We start from the raw sequence: 9781 nt of genomic DNA, 5'->3' as shown, positions 1-9781 counted from the left end.
TTGGTTGCTTGTATTTCAATGTTCGCGCCAATTTCAGGACCCGTAGTCAGGGAAGAGGAAAGTGGGGTATAGTGTGTGTGTGTCTGTGACAGTGCTTGGGTGCATTGCTTCGCGCCAATTTCAGTCCCCATAGGCAAGGGAGAAGAAAGTGGTGCAGTATATGTGTGTGGCTGTGTTTGTGTGAGTGTATGGGGGTGTGTGCTTATTGGAACTGTTGTCTAATTACTCTTATCTATTGCATTTGGCGGGCTCTTCGCCTTGGAAGAGGGGTCATAGAGGGAAAGTGGATCTGGCTGTGTGTGTGTGTATTTGCATTTATTTTTGGCGGGCTCTTCTCCTTGGAAGAGGGGTCATAGAGGGAAAGTGGATCTGGCTGTGTGTGTGTGTGTGTATGGGATATTTTATTTGTATTTATTTTTGGCGGGCTCTTCGCTTTTGAAGAGGGGTCAGCGGGGGGAGTCCTTAAATTGGCGTCACGCACAATCACGCAGGAATCATCTGATGATTGCAATGAGGATCCTGGGTGACGCCCCGAATAGGGGGAAGAAAGTTCAATTTTCTCAGTGGACTCACCACCATAAGGCCTGCAGATCATGGCCATCTCAAAGGAGTCCAACGAAGTAAATGGCTCGATGTTGTCCAGGTTGAAATTGTCCATCTCCTTTTGTATTTCTGTCTTTGTGTCCTCCATATCTCCTTTTTAAGTCTCCTTTTAATTAATAAGTCACTTCAACTTGTTTTTTTTTTTTAATGTGTTTTTTTTTTTATTTGTTTTCTTTTAAAGGAATTGTATGAATTTTACAAATAACTTTTACTTGGCGTTTTACACTTTAAACAAATTCAAATTCAAATTTCAAAGATTTGGCGGGCTGGTTTAAGACCAGTCCTCGCTGCTCCAGTGCCCAAATGGTTGTGGGAATGCTGGGAAGAGAAAAGTCTCCCGGAGTATTACCCAGAGGGCAACTTTTGTTCCGGGAGACTTTCCATGAAATTGGCGGGCTCCTGGAGAGAGCACTTTCTCCTGTTGTTGTTTCTGGGGTCGTCGGGTCGCATTCGTCCCATGGTCGTCTTGGCGCTAGGTGGCAACTCCATATGCCAGGCGGGACCAGTTGGCAGCTCTCGTTTCTGGTGCTTTGCCCCAGGTGGCAACTCCGACCACCAGGCCGGGCAGGTTGGCAGCACTCATCGCAGAAATGGGTAAATATAGGAAAAAAATTTAAGAGTTTGTGAGTTTTTGCATTTCAGGGAGACATTTAGGACAACACATTGAGGGACGGCATTGTGGGACAGGGGATTTTGCCGGTTGGCGTGTTCAAGGGCGTCGTCTTTCTGGTGCATCGGGTCGTGTCGTCTTTGAGGGTAAGTTTTGTTATGGTTTCTTCTTCTTATTAGTCTTCCAATTGTCGGTGTTTTTCCTTAAGCTAATCAGGTACGTTTGCAGGTGAATCCAGTGGAGGTCGTCAAGTGGATAAGGGTTATCACAGGTGAGTATCACAGATAGTTGGTAAGTCGGCAGACATTGAGCAGACAGGTAAGCAGATGATCCTGGAGCAGGTGCCATCCTTTGGAAGTGCAATAGCTTCTCACAAAGAAAAGGTAAGTAGGCTAAATTTTGTTTGGTTTTAGCGGCGTCAGGATTAATTTTATTTTTCTCTTTTCTTTCCAGGAACAATGTCCAGCAAGAATGGGCGCTCGTGGTTAGGATCATTTGGAGCAAGAGAAGCAGGAGGAAGGTCATCATTGGACAGGAGCTTTGAAGGAGGAGATATAATAAGATGAGTTCCAATAGCACTTTGATGTAGAACCCCTTGTAAGATTTTTGTATCTTCTTTTCTCGTTTCAGGTTGCCGACGCTCTAGGACATGGAACATCGTCAAGTTTGGTAGTGGATGGCCGAGCGAACTGTGGGTGGCCTGTTCCAGAAATATCCCATTTTGTAGCCAGAGGAGAGAAGGCACAGGTGAGTATGATGTCCTGAGACTGGCAGTCAGACAAATTTGTAATATATATTCCTCAAGCAGGAGCAGTGGCTGTGCGATCTTGTTTCTGTGTCTGACAATTTTGATCGCCCCCTCTATTAAAATGCATCGTTGCCGGGAGATTTGAGGCAGCGTTGGAACACACCCACACACCCACACACACACACCATACAATCATCGCCGATGCTGGAATATGGGAGGAGTTTCTACGGAGGAGCCAGTGAGTAGTCACGGATTAAGCTGCATCGGTTTGTGTTTTGGAGAGGCAGTCCCGGAGGGGCTAGCGTTAGGTCCCCAGGGAGAAAAATTGTGATCAGTCATGGGGTTCGGAGGAGGATCCTTCGCTGTTTAGCAGGTCGATGACAGGTGGTGGGAAGTATTTTTCCCCTGTAAGGATTATTTCGTCTGGTAGGACAAGTCGCCTGATAGATAGGGGTTGGCCTCGTACCATCCTAGCAGCCCTTTCGCGGGTAATTTCCCCATGTATGAAAGATCTCCTAGTCCAGTTTATAGCCCTCTCACCTAGGCGGTCAATCCCTTTGCTGAAAAGGTTTGGGTGCACGTATTTGGTCCTGGATACATCACTGTTGGAGCCTTCGTTCTCCTTCTTTATCTCAAGCCTAAGGAGAGTCGGGATAGTGCAGGATTTCGGTGGGACTCGCTTGTTTTGTCCGTTGCCATTGTCATTGTAATGATCCAGGACTTGTTTGGATAGTCTGGGTCTTTGTTTTTTTGTGCTGACGGGGGTAACTGGGTTAAGGCCAAGGCCAAATCTGGCTGTATGTGGTTTTGGGGGCTTTGGGGGGAGGGGGGTTTGCATCGCTATCTTTAAGTTGTGAGAAAAAGTTTTTCAACAACTCATCAGATAAAATTTTAATAGGCGATTTGTTGTTTTTTGTTGTGTTGTTGTTTGGATGGGCCAGCTGGTCCAACTTGGGCGCAACATGTTCAAACTCCCGGTTGGCCCTCTTGATGTCGTTGGTTAGCGTAGTTGGAGAGGAAGACAACAGCCGTTTATTGTTTTTGTTTATGGCTGTGTTTGAACCAACAGGTGGCTCACGATCAGCTGTAGGGCTTGTTGTTTTTTTGGGCAAGGTGGAAGCTAAGGTCTTGGTTGCTTGTATTTCAATGTTCGCGCCAATTTCAGGACCCGTAGTCAGGGAAGAGGAAAGTGGGGTATAGTGTGTGTGTGTCTGTGACAGTGCTTGGGTGCATTGCTTCGCGCCAATTTCAGTCCCCATAGGCAAGGGAGAAGAAAGTGGTGCAGTATATGTGTGTGGCTGTGTTTGTGTGAGTGTATGGGGGTGTGTGCTTATTGGAACTGTTGTCTAATTACTCTTATCTATTGCATTTGGCGGGCTCTTCGCCTTGGAAGAGGGGTCATAGAGGGAAAGTGGATCTGGCTGTGTGTGTGTGTATTTGCATTTATTTTTGGCGGGCTCTTCTCCTTGGAAGAGGGGTCATAGAGGGAAAGTGGATCTGGCTGTGTGTGTGTGTGTGTATGGGATATTTTATTTGTATTTATTTTTGGCGGGCTCTTCGCTTTTGAAGAGGGGTCAGCGGGGGGAGTCCTTAAATTGGCGTCACGCACAATCACGCAGGAATCATCTGATGATTGCAATGAGGATCCTGGGTGACGCCCCGAATAGGGGGAAGAAAGTTCAATTTTCTCAGTGGACTCACCACCATAAGGCCTGCAGATCATGGCCATCTCAAAGGAGTCCAACGAAGTAAATGGCTCGATGTTGTCCAGGTTGAAATTGTCCATCTCCTTTTGTATTTCTGTCTTTGTGTCCTCCATATCTCCTTTTTAAGTCTCCTTTTAATTAATAAGTCACTTCAACTTGTTTTTTTTTTTTAATGTGTTTTTTTTTTTATTTGTTTTCTTTTAAAGGAATTGTATGAATTTTACAAATAACTTTTACTTGGCGTTTTACACTTTAAACAAATTCAAATTCAAATTTCAAAGATTTGGCGGGCTGGTTTAAGACCAGTCCTCGCTGCTCCAGTGCCCAAATGGTTGTGGGAATGCTGGGAAGAGAAAAGTCTCCCGGAGTATTACCCAGAGGGCAACTTTTGTTCCGGGAGACTTTCCATGAAATTGGCGGGCTCCTGGAGAGAGCACTTTCTCCTGTTGTTGTTTCTGGGGTCGTCGGGTCGCATTCGTCCCATGGTCGTCTTGGCGCTAGGTGGCAACTCCATATGCCAGGCGGGACCAGTTGGCAGCTCTCGTTTCTGGTGCTTTGCCCCAGGTGGCAACTCCGACCACCAGGCCGGGCAGGTTGGCAGCACTCATCGCAGAAATGGGTAAATATAGGAAAAAAATTTAAGAGTTTGTGAGTTTTTGCATTTCAGGGAGACATTTAGGACAACACATTGAGGGACGGCATTGTGGGACAGGGGATTTTGCCGGTTGGCGTGTTCAAGGGCGTCGTCTTTCTGGTGCATCGGGTCGTGTCGTCTTTGAGGGTAAGTTTTGTTATGGTTTCTTCTTCTTATTAGTCTTCCAATTGTCGGTGTTTTTCCTTAAGCTAATCAGGTACGTTTGCAGGTGAATCCAGTGGAGGTCGTCAAGTGGATAAGGGTTATCACAGGTGAGTATCACAGATAGTTGGTAAGTCGGCAGACATTGAGCAGACAGGTAAGCAGATGATCCTGGAGCAGGTGCCATCCTTTGGAAGTGCAATAGCTTCTCAGGCATCAATTCCCTTCAGGGGGGATATTTGGAGCGTATTAATTTAAATTTTCCATCATTTCAGTTCCTCGGTGTCGGCAGCGTGGGATGGCAATTTCCAGGTAAATATATATATGTGTTTTCCCATGAGCCAGGGTCTTATTTCAATTTGCCCTTTATTCCTCCAGGTTTTGCACGTTCGTGAAGGGTCAAAGAAAAGGTAAGTAGGCTAAATTTTGTTTGGTTTTAGCGGCGTCAGGATTAATTTTATTTTTCTCTTTTCTTTCCAGGAACAATGTCCAGCAAGAATGGGCGCTCGTGGTTAGGATCATTTGGAGCAAGAGAAGCAGGAGGAAGGTCATCATTGGACAGGAGCTTTGAAGGAGGAGATATAATAAGATGAGTTCCAATAGCACTTTGATGTAGAACCCCTTGTAAGATTTTTGTATCTTCTTTTCTCGTTTCAGGTTGCCGACGCTCTAGGACATGGAACATCGTCAAGTTTGGTAGTGGATGGCCGAGCGAACTGTGGGTGGCCTGTTCCAGAAATATCCCATTTTGTAGCCAGAGGAGAGAAGGCACAGGTGAGTATGATGTCCTGAGACTGGCAGTCAGACAAATTTGTAATATATATTCCTCAAGCAGGAGCAGTGGCTGTGCGATCTTGTTTCTGTGTCTGACAATTTTGATCGCCCCCTCTATTAAAATGCATCGTTGCCGGGAGATTTGAGGCCAGTGAGTAGTCACGGATTAAGCTGCATCGGTTTGTGTTTTGGAGAGGCAGTCCCGGAGGGGCTAGCGTTAGGTCCCCAGGGAGAAAAATTGTGATCAGTCATGGGGTTCGGAGGAGGATCCTTCGCTGTTTAGCAGGTCGATGACAGGTGGTGGGAAGTATTTTTCCCCTGTAAGGATTATTTCGTCTGGTAGGACAAGTCGCCTGATAGATAGGGGTTGGCCTCGTACCATCCTAGCAGCCCTTTCGCGGGTAATTTCCCCATGTATGAAAGATCTCCTAGTCCAGTTTATAGCCCTCTCACCTAGGCGGTCAATCCCTTTGCTGAAAAGGTTTGGGTGCACGTATTTGGTCCTGGATACATCACTGTTGGAGCCTTCGTTCTCCTTCTTTATCTCAAGCCTAAGGAGAGTCGGGATAGTGCAGGATTTCGGTGGGACTCGCTTGTTTTGTCCGTTGCCATTGTCATTGTAATGATCCAGGACTTGTTTGGATAGTCTGGGTCTTTGTTTTTTTGTGCTGACGGGGGTAACTGGGTTAAGGCCAAGGTGTTGCGCTGCCGGATTTATATGCATTAATAGGGCGTTAGCGAGTCTAGCACTTTGTGCTCCATAAATCTCCTCAAGTGTTTTAATGCTGAAGGTACTGGCTAGGAGCTTGTTAGTGGTGTGCCTACCCGCTTCCAGTGATCGTCTTATAATGGCGTTTGTGGCAGATTGGACCTTCATCACTGCCGAATCTGAGGCCAGCGATGCCCAGACCGGGATGGCATGTTGCCAGATGGGGATAATAAGCTGTTTAATCAGCGTAGCCTTGGTGGGTTTGGGTAGGGGGCTGTGCGGACCAATAAGCCACTCAAGACTCTTTGCCCTAGCCCTCAGCCTTATGCAAAGGAGGGAAATGTGTAGGCTCATATTTATTTTCCTATCCAATGTGACCCCAAGGTATTTGTATTTGTTAGCCTGAGGTATGATCTGTCCATTGAGGAGGAGTTTCGTCTGGTTGGTTTGGGTCATATTTTGTCCAGAAAAGAAGGAGACGTGGGCGCATTTTTTAACATTGAAGGTCATGCGCCATTTGTTTGCCCATTCGGAGATGACTGTATCGTCTGCATATGTGGCTAGGAGGAGCTTGCTCGGGGTAAGAGTACAGTTCCTGGAGATAATGGGGACTGCATCTGGGAGTGGCATGTCAGAGGTGTAGATCGAGTAAAGGATTGGGCCGAGGATGCTCCCTTGGGGCACTCCAGCACTGATGGAACCAAGCCTGGATCTGATTCCACCAGTTCCTTTCACCTTGAAAGTCCTGTCTTGAAGGTAGCTGGTGGGGACTTTGTGTAGTTGTTTAGGGACAATCTTGGAAAGTTTTTGTAAAAGTCCCTCATGCCAAACCCCATCGAAAGCCTGCGGGAAGTCCAAAAAGATGGCCGAGCAGTGTTCCTTTTCTTCAAATGCTCTCAGGATGTGTTGCGTGACCCTCAACACTTGCAGTTCCGAACTGTGTTCTGGGCGAAAGCCAAACTGGTGTTCTGGCTTCCGAAAAGTTCTTACACTTGAAAAACTTGGAGAGAAGGAGGCGCTCAAACAGCTTTCCAAAGCCGGAGAGGAGACTTATGGGCCTGTAGGAGTCCGGGCAATGATTTGGGTTCCCCGTCTTATGGATCATGGTGATGACAGCTAGTTTCCATTGATGGGGGAAATGGCCGAGTCTTAGAACAGAGTTGTAAATATGCAATAGGTAGAGGACTGCCTTCTTTGGTAGTAATTTGATAAGGGCGTTTTGGATTTGGTCTTCCCCAGGGCTCTTCGCGGTCGCCAGAGCAGCAATCTGTGTTTGGAGCTCCTCCAGCCTGAAGAAAATCGGGGACGAGGGGGGAGAAGGTGAGTGTGCATAGAAATCATTAAGATCATTTATTATAGCAATTCTTTCCTGTTCCAGAGTGGTCATTTTAGGGGAGAACCTATCCTCCAGGTGTTTGACGAAGGCGTCCGCCTTTTCTTTAGAGGAACGGGTCCATATGTGGTCGGAGGAAGCTGGCTAGTGTCCAGAGGACCTGGACTGTACTGGGATCTTGAGAGGATGGTCAGATTGGGGTTGACTTTTGATGTGCCTGGTAATTTTCCAAATCTTGGCCATGTTGTATCTATCTTCAGGGTCAAGATTGAGGAGCATGCGGTTTACCTGGGCTTGTTTTAGTCTTTTAATTGCTTTTTTAAACTTGTTTCTTACTCTGGAAAACTTTGCTTTATTTTCAGGTGAGGGATCCTCTTTCATTTTGGAGAAACATGCTTGCAATAGCTGAAGAAGGATGCTGGCTGGTTTATCAAGCTTAGTCGTGTGACGAGAAGGATGTTTGGTCGAATATCGGGAGGCGTTGTTTGCGGTGGGAGTGGCGTGTAAAGCAGCGCTCTCAATGTTTTTAAGTAAGATGCCAACGCAGCCTTCAATATCCTCCCCACTGTTTATTTCAGTATTTAAAAGAATGTATTTTTCCAGATGGTCCCTGAATGCTTTGATTCTGTGAGATCCTCGTGGGAGGGGAGGAGGTCTTGGCGCAGCCTGTTCGACATCTGGACTGATTAAAGGAGTTTTGCCCAGTGCCGCATTGATGATGAGTGGGACATGGTCAGAGGATAATTCGGATACCGATGAGATGGAGATGTGGGTAGGGAGGAAACCCGAATACACGGCAAAATCTATTGCCGAGGGATTTGCCTTTTTGTTAAAGGGATAACAAGTGGCCTCTCCTGTAGCAAGTATGTTATATCTGTTTTTTGCTTGGACTGCTTCCGCTAACAATTTCCCTCTGTTGCAGCTACGAGCGTTTCCCCACATCTGGTTTTTTGCATTCCAGTCCCCCGCAATGATGAACCTCAGTGATTGTGGATTACATAGTTGGTCTATCCCTTTGAGGAGGCGAGGAAAATCGTCGTTTTGGCATTTCACAGATGGTGGGCAATAGATGGAGGCAAGTATGACATTTTCTACGGCAATAGGGCAGATTTGTACCGCTTCTTCATTTCTAGGTACAAGGACCGAATGGGCAAGGTCGCTACGAATTATTGTCGCAGCACCCCCTCTGCGCTGCGACACCGGATTTAGGGCAGTGTAAGCCTTGTATCCAGGGATATCAATGGTCCATGTCCTAATTTCGCTGACGAGCAGGACGTCAACATCACGTCCCCTTAAGAACGCTGAGAGCTCGTCAATTTTGTTATGGATGCCCCCAGCGTTCCAGGAGACAATCTTTAAGCTCTTGGGAGCTTTAGGCATAGGGACAGTTATTGGCGTCTAGGCTGTTATTTAAAATCGAAGCCATTTCGATTGTCTGGATAGAGCAGGATAAGTTGGCTAGAAAGTCATTGTCCGGTGAGGCCTCTGTTATGTGAAACATATTTGTAATTTTAATAAACAGTGTTGACAATTTATTTATTTTTTTCTCGATAGAAGCCACTTTTTCCAGCAGCTTGTGCCAGTGCAGCTGGGATTTTACACTGGATTGGCGCGAGTTTTTGAGAGCTGCGCCAGTCCGTTTTTGGATCAAACTCTCCTGAGGAGTTGGCCATCCCTGCCCTCGAAGCCGTTGGGAGCGCTCCTTTCCCTCTTGCTCCAGTTGGAGCCTCTCCTGAAAGCGAGCCAGATGCGCCTCTGCCGGATTTGGTCGCCTCTGTTGCCTAAATGGGTTGTAGTTGCTGCGCTGTTCCGTTGGATGTTGCCGTTGCTGGTTTAGCCTTCGGTCCGGATTTGTTTGGGCCATCCTTGACCTGTGATGGGGGGATTTTTGCAGTTGCCTTGTCGAGTGGTGGCGCGGGTCCTTGTTGGGCCGTTGTTTAATTGGATGGTGGGGGGTAGGAGTCATTTCGTCATTTTGAAGGATAGTCCAGTAGTTGTTGTTGCTCGGCTCGTTTCGGTTCTGGGAGGGACCCACGTCCTTCTTTAGTGGGCGGTGACTCCGCTGACGCTCAGGCGGAGCAACCGGGCGGAGGGTATCCTGGGCCGCTCTTCTCTTCACCTCCTGGAAGACCCTAAAACCCTTATAGGCACTTATGTGCCGACCCCCACAGTTGCAGCATTGAGGGGGTACATGTCTGGGCTTTTTGCAGGCTGTGGTGGAGTGCTGCCCTGCACACTTCATGCAGACGAAGGCTCGTCTGCATGAGCCCTTTTTGTGCCCATGTTTTTGGCAACGGTGGCATTGGGCCAATGCAAGGGCATTCGTAGGCGGACGGAAGGGCAAGGACAAGGACATTAGCGGGACCGGGGGCTTACGAAGGGGGACAATGGGAGGGGCCATCGCTGTAGGAGTTTTAATGTTGTTGTTTTTATTGCTGCTGTTTCCATTAATTTGGGCCCCTTCCCTGGCCCCGTTTCCCTTTACCCTATTGGCCTCAGCTC

At 47.4% G+C, this 9781-nt stretch overlaps 1 long non-coding RNA gene across 1 annotated transcript; it reads left to right on the top strand.

The window, feature by feature from the left end:
• Positions 1–8086: 8086 nt before the first annotated feature.
• Positions 8087–8776, top strand: LOC123257839. The gene is made up of 3 exons (XR_006507908.1): positions 8087–8142; positions 8202–8358; positions 8413–8776. It is a non-coding gene; the product is annotated as an uncharacterized LOC123257839 (long non-coding RNA).
• Positions 8777–9781: the final 1005 nt, after the last annotated feature.

The sequence above is a fragment of the Drosophila ananassae genome (assembly GCF_017639315.1).
Source record: "Drosophila ananassae strain 14024-0371.13 chromosome 4 unlocalized genomic scaffold, ASM1763931v2 tig00000071, whole genome shotgun sequence".
NCBI lineage: Eukaryota > Metazoa > Arthropoda > Insecta > Diptera > Drosophilidae > Drosophila > Drosophila ananassae.
The sequence above is the reverse complement of the archived record's forward strand: the minus strand, read 5'-3'. Positions and strand labels throughout refer to the sequence as shown.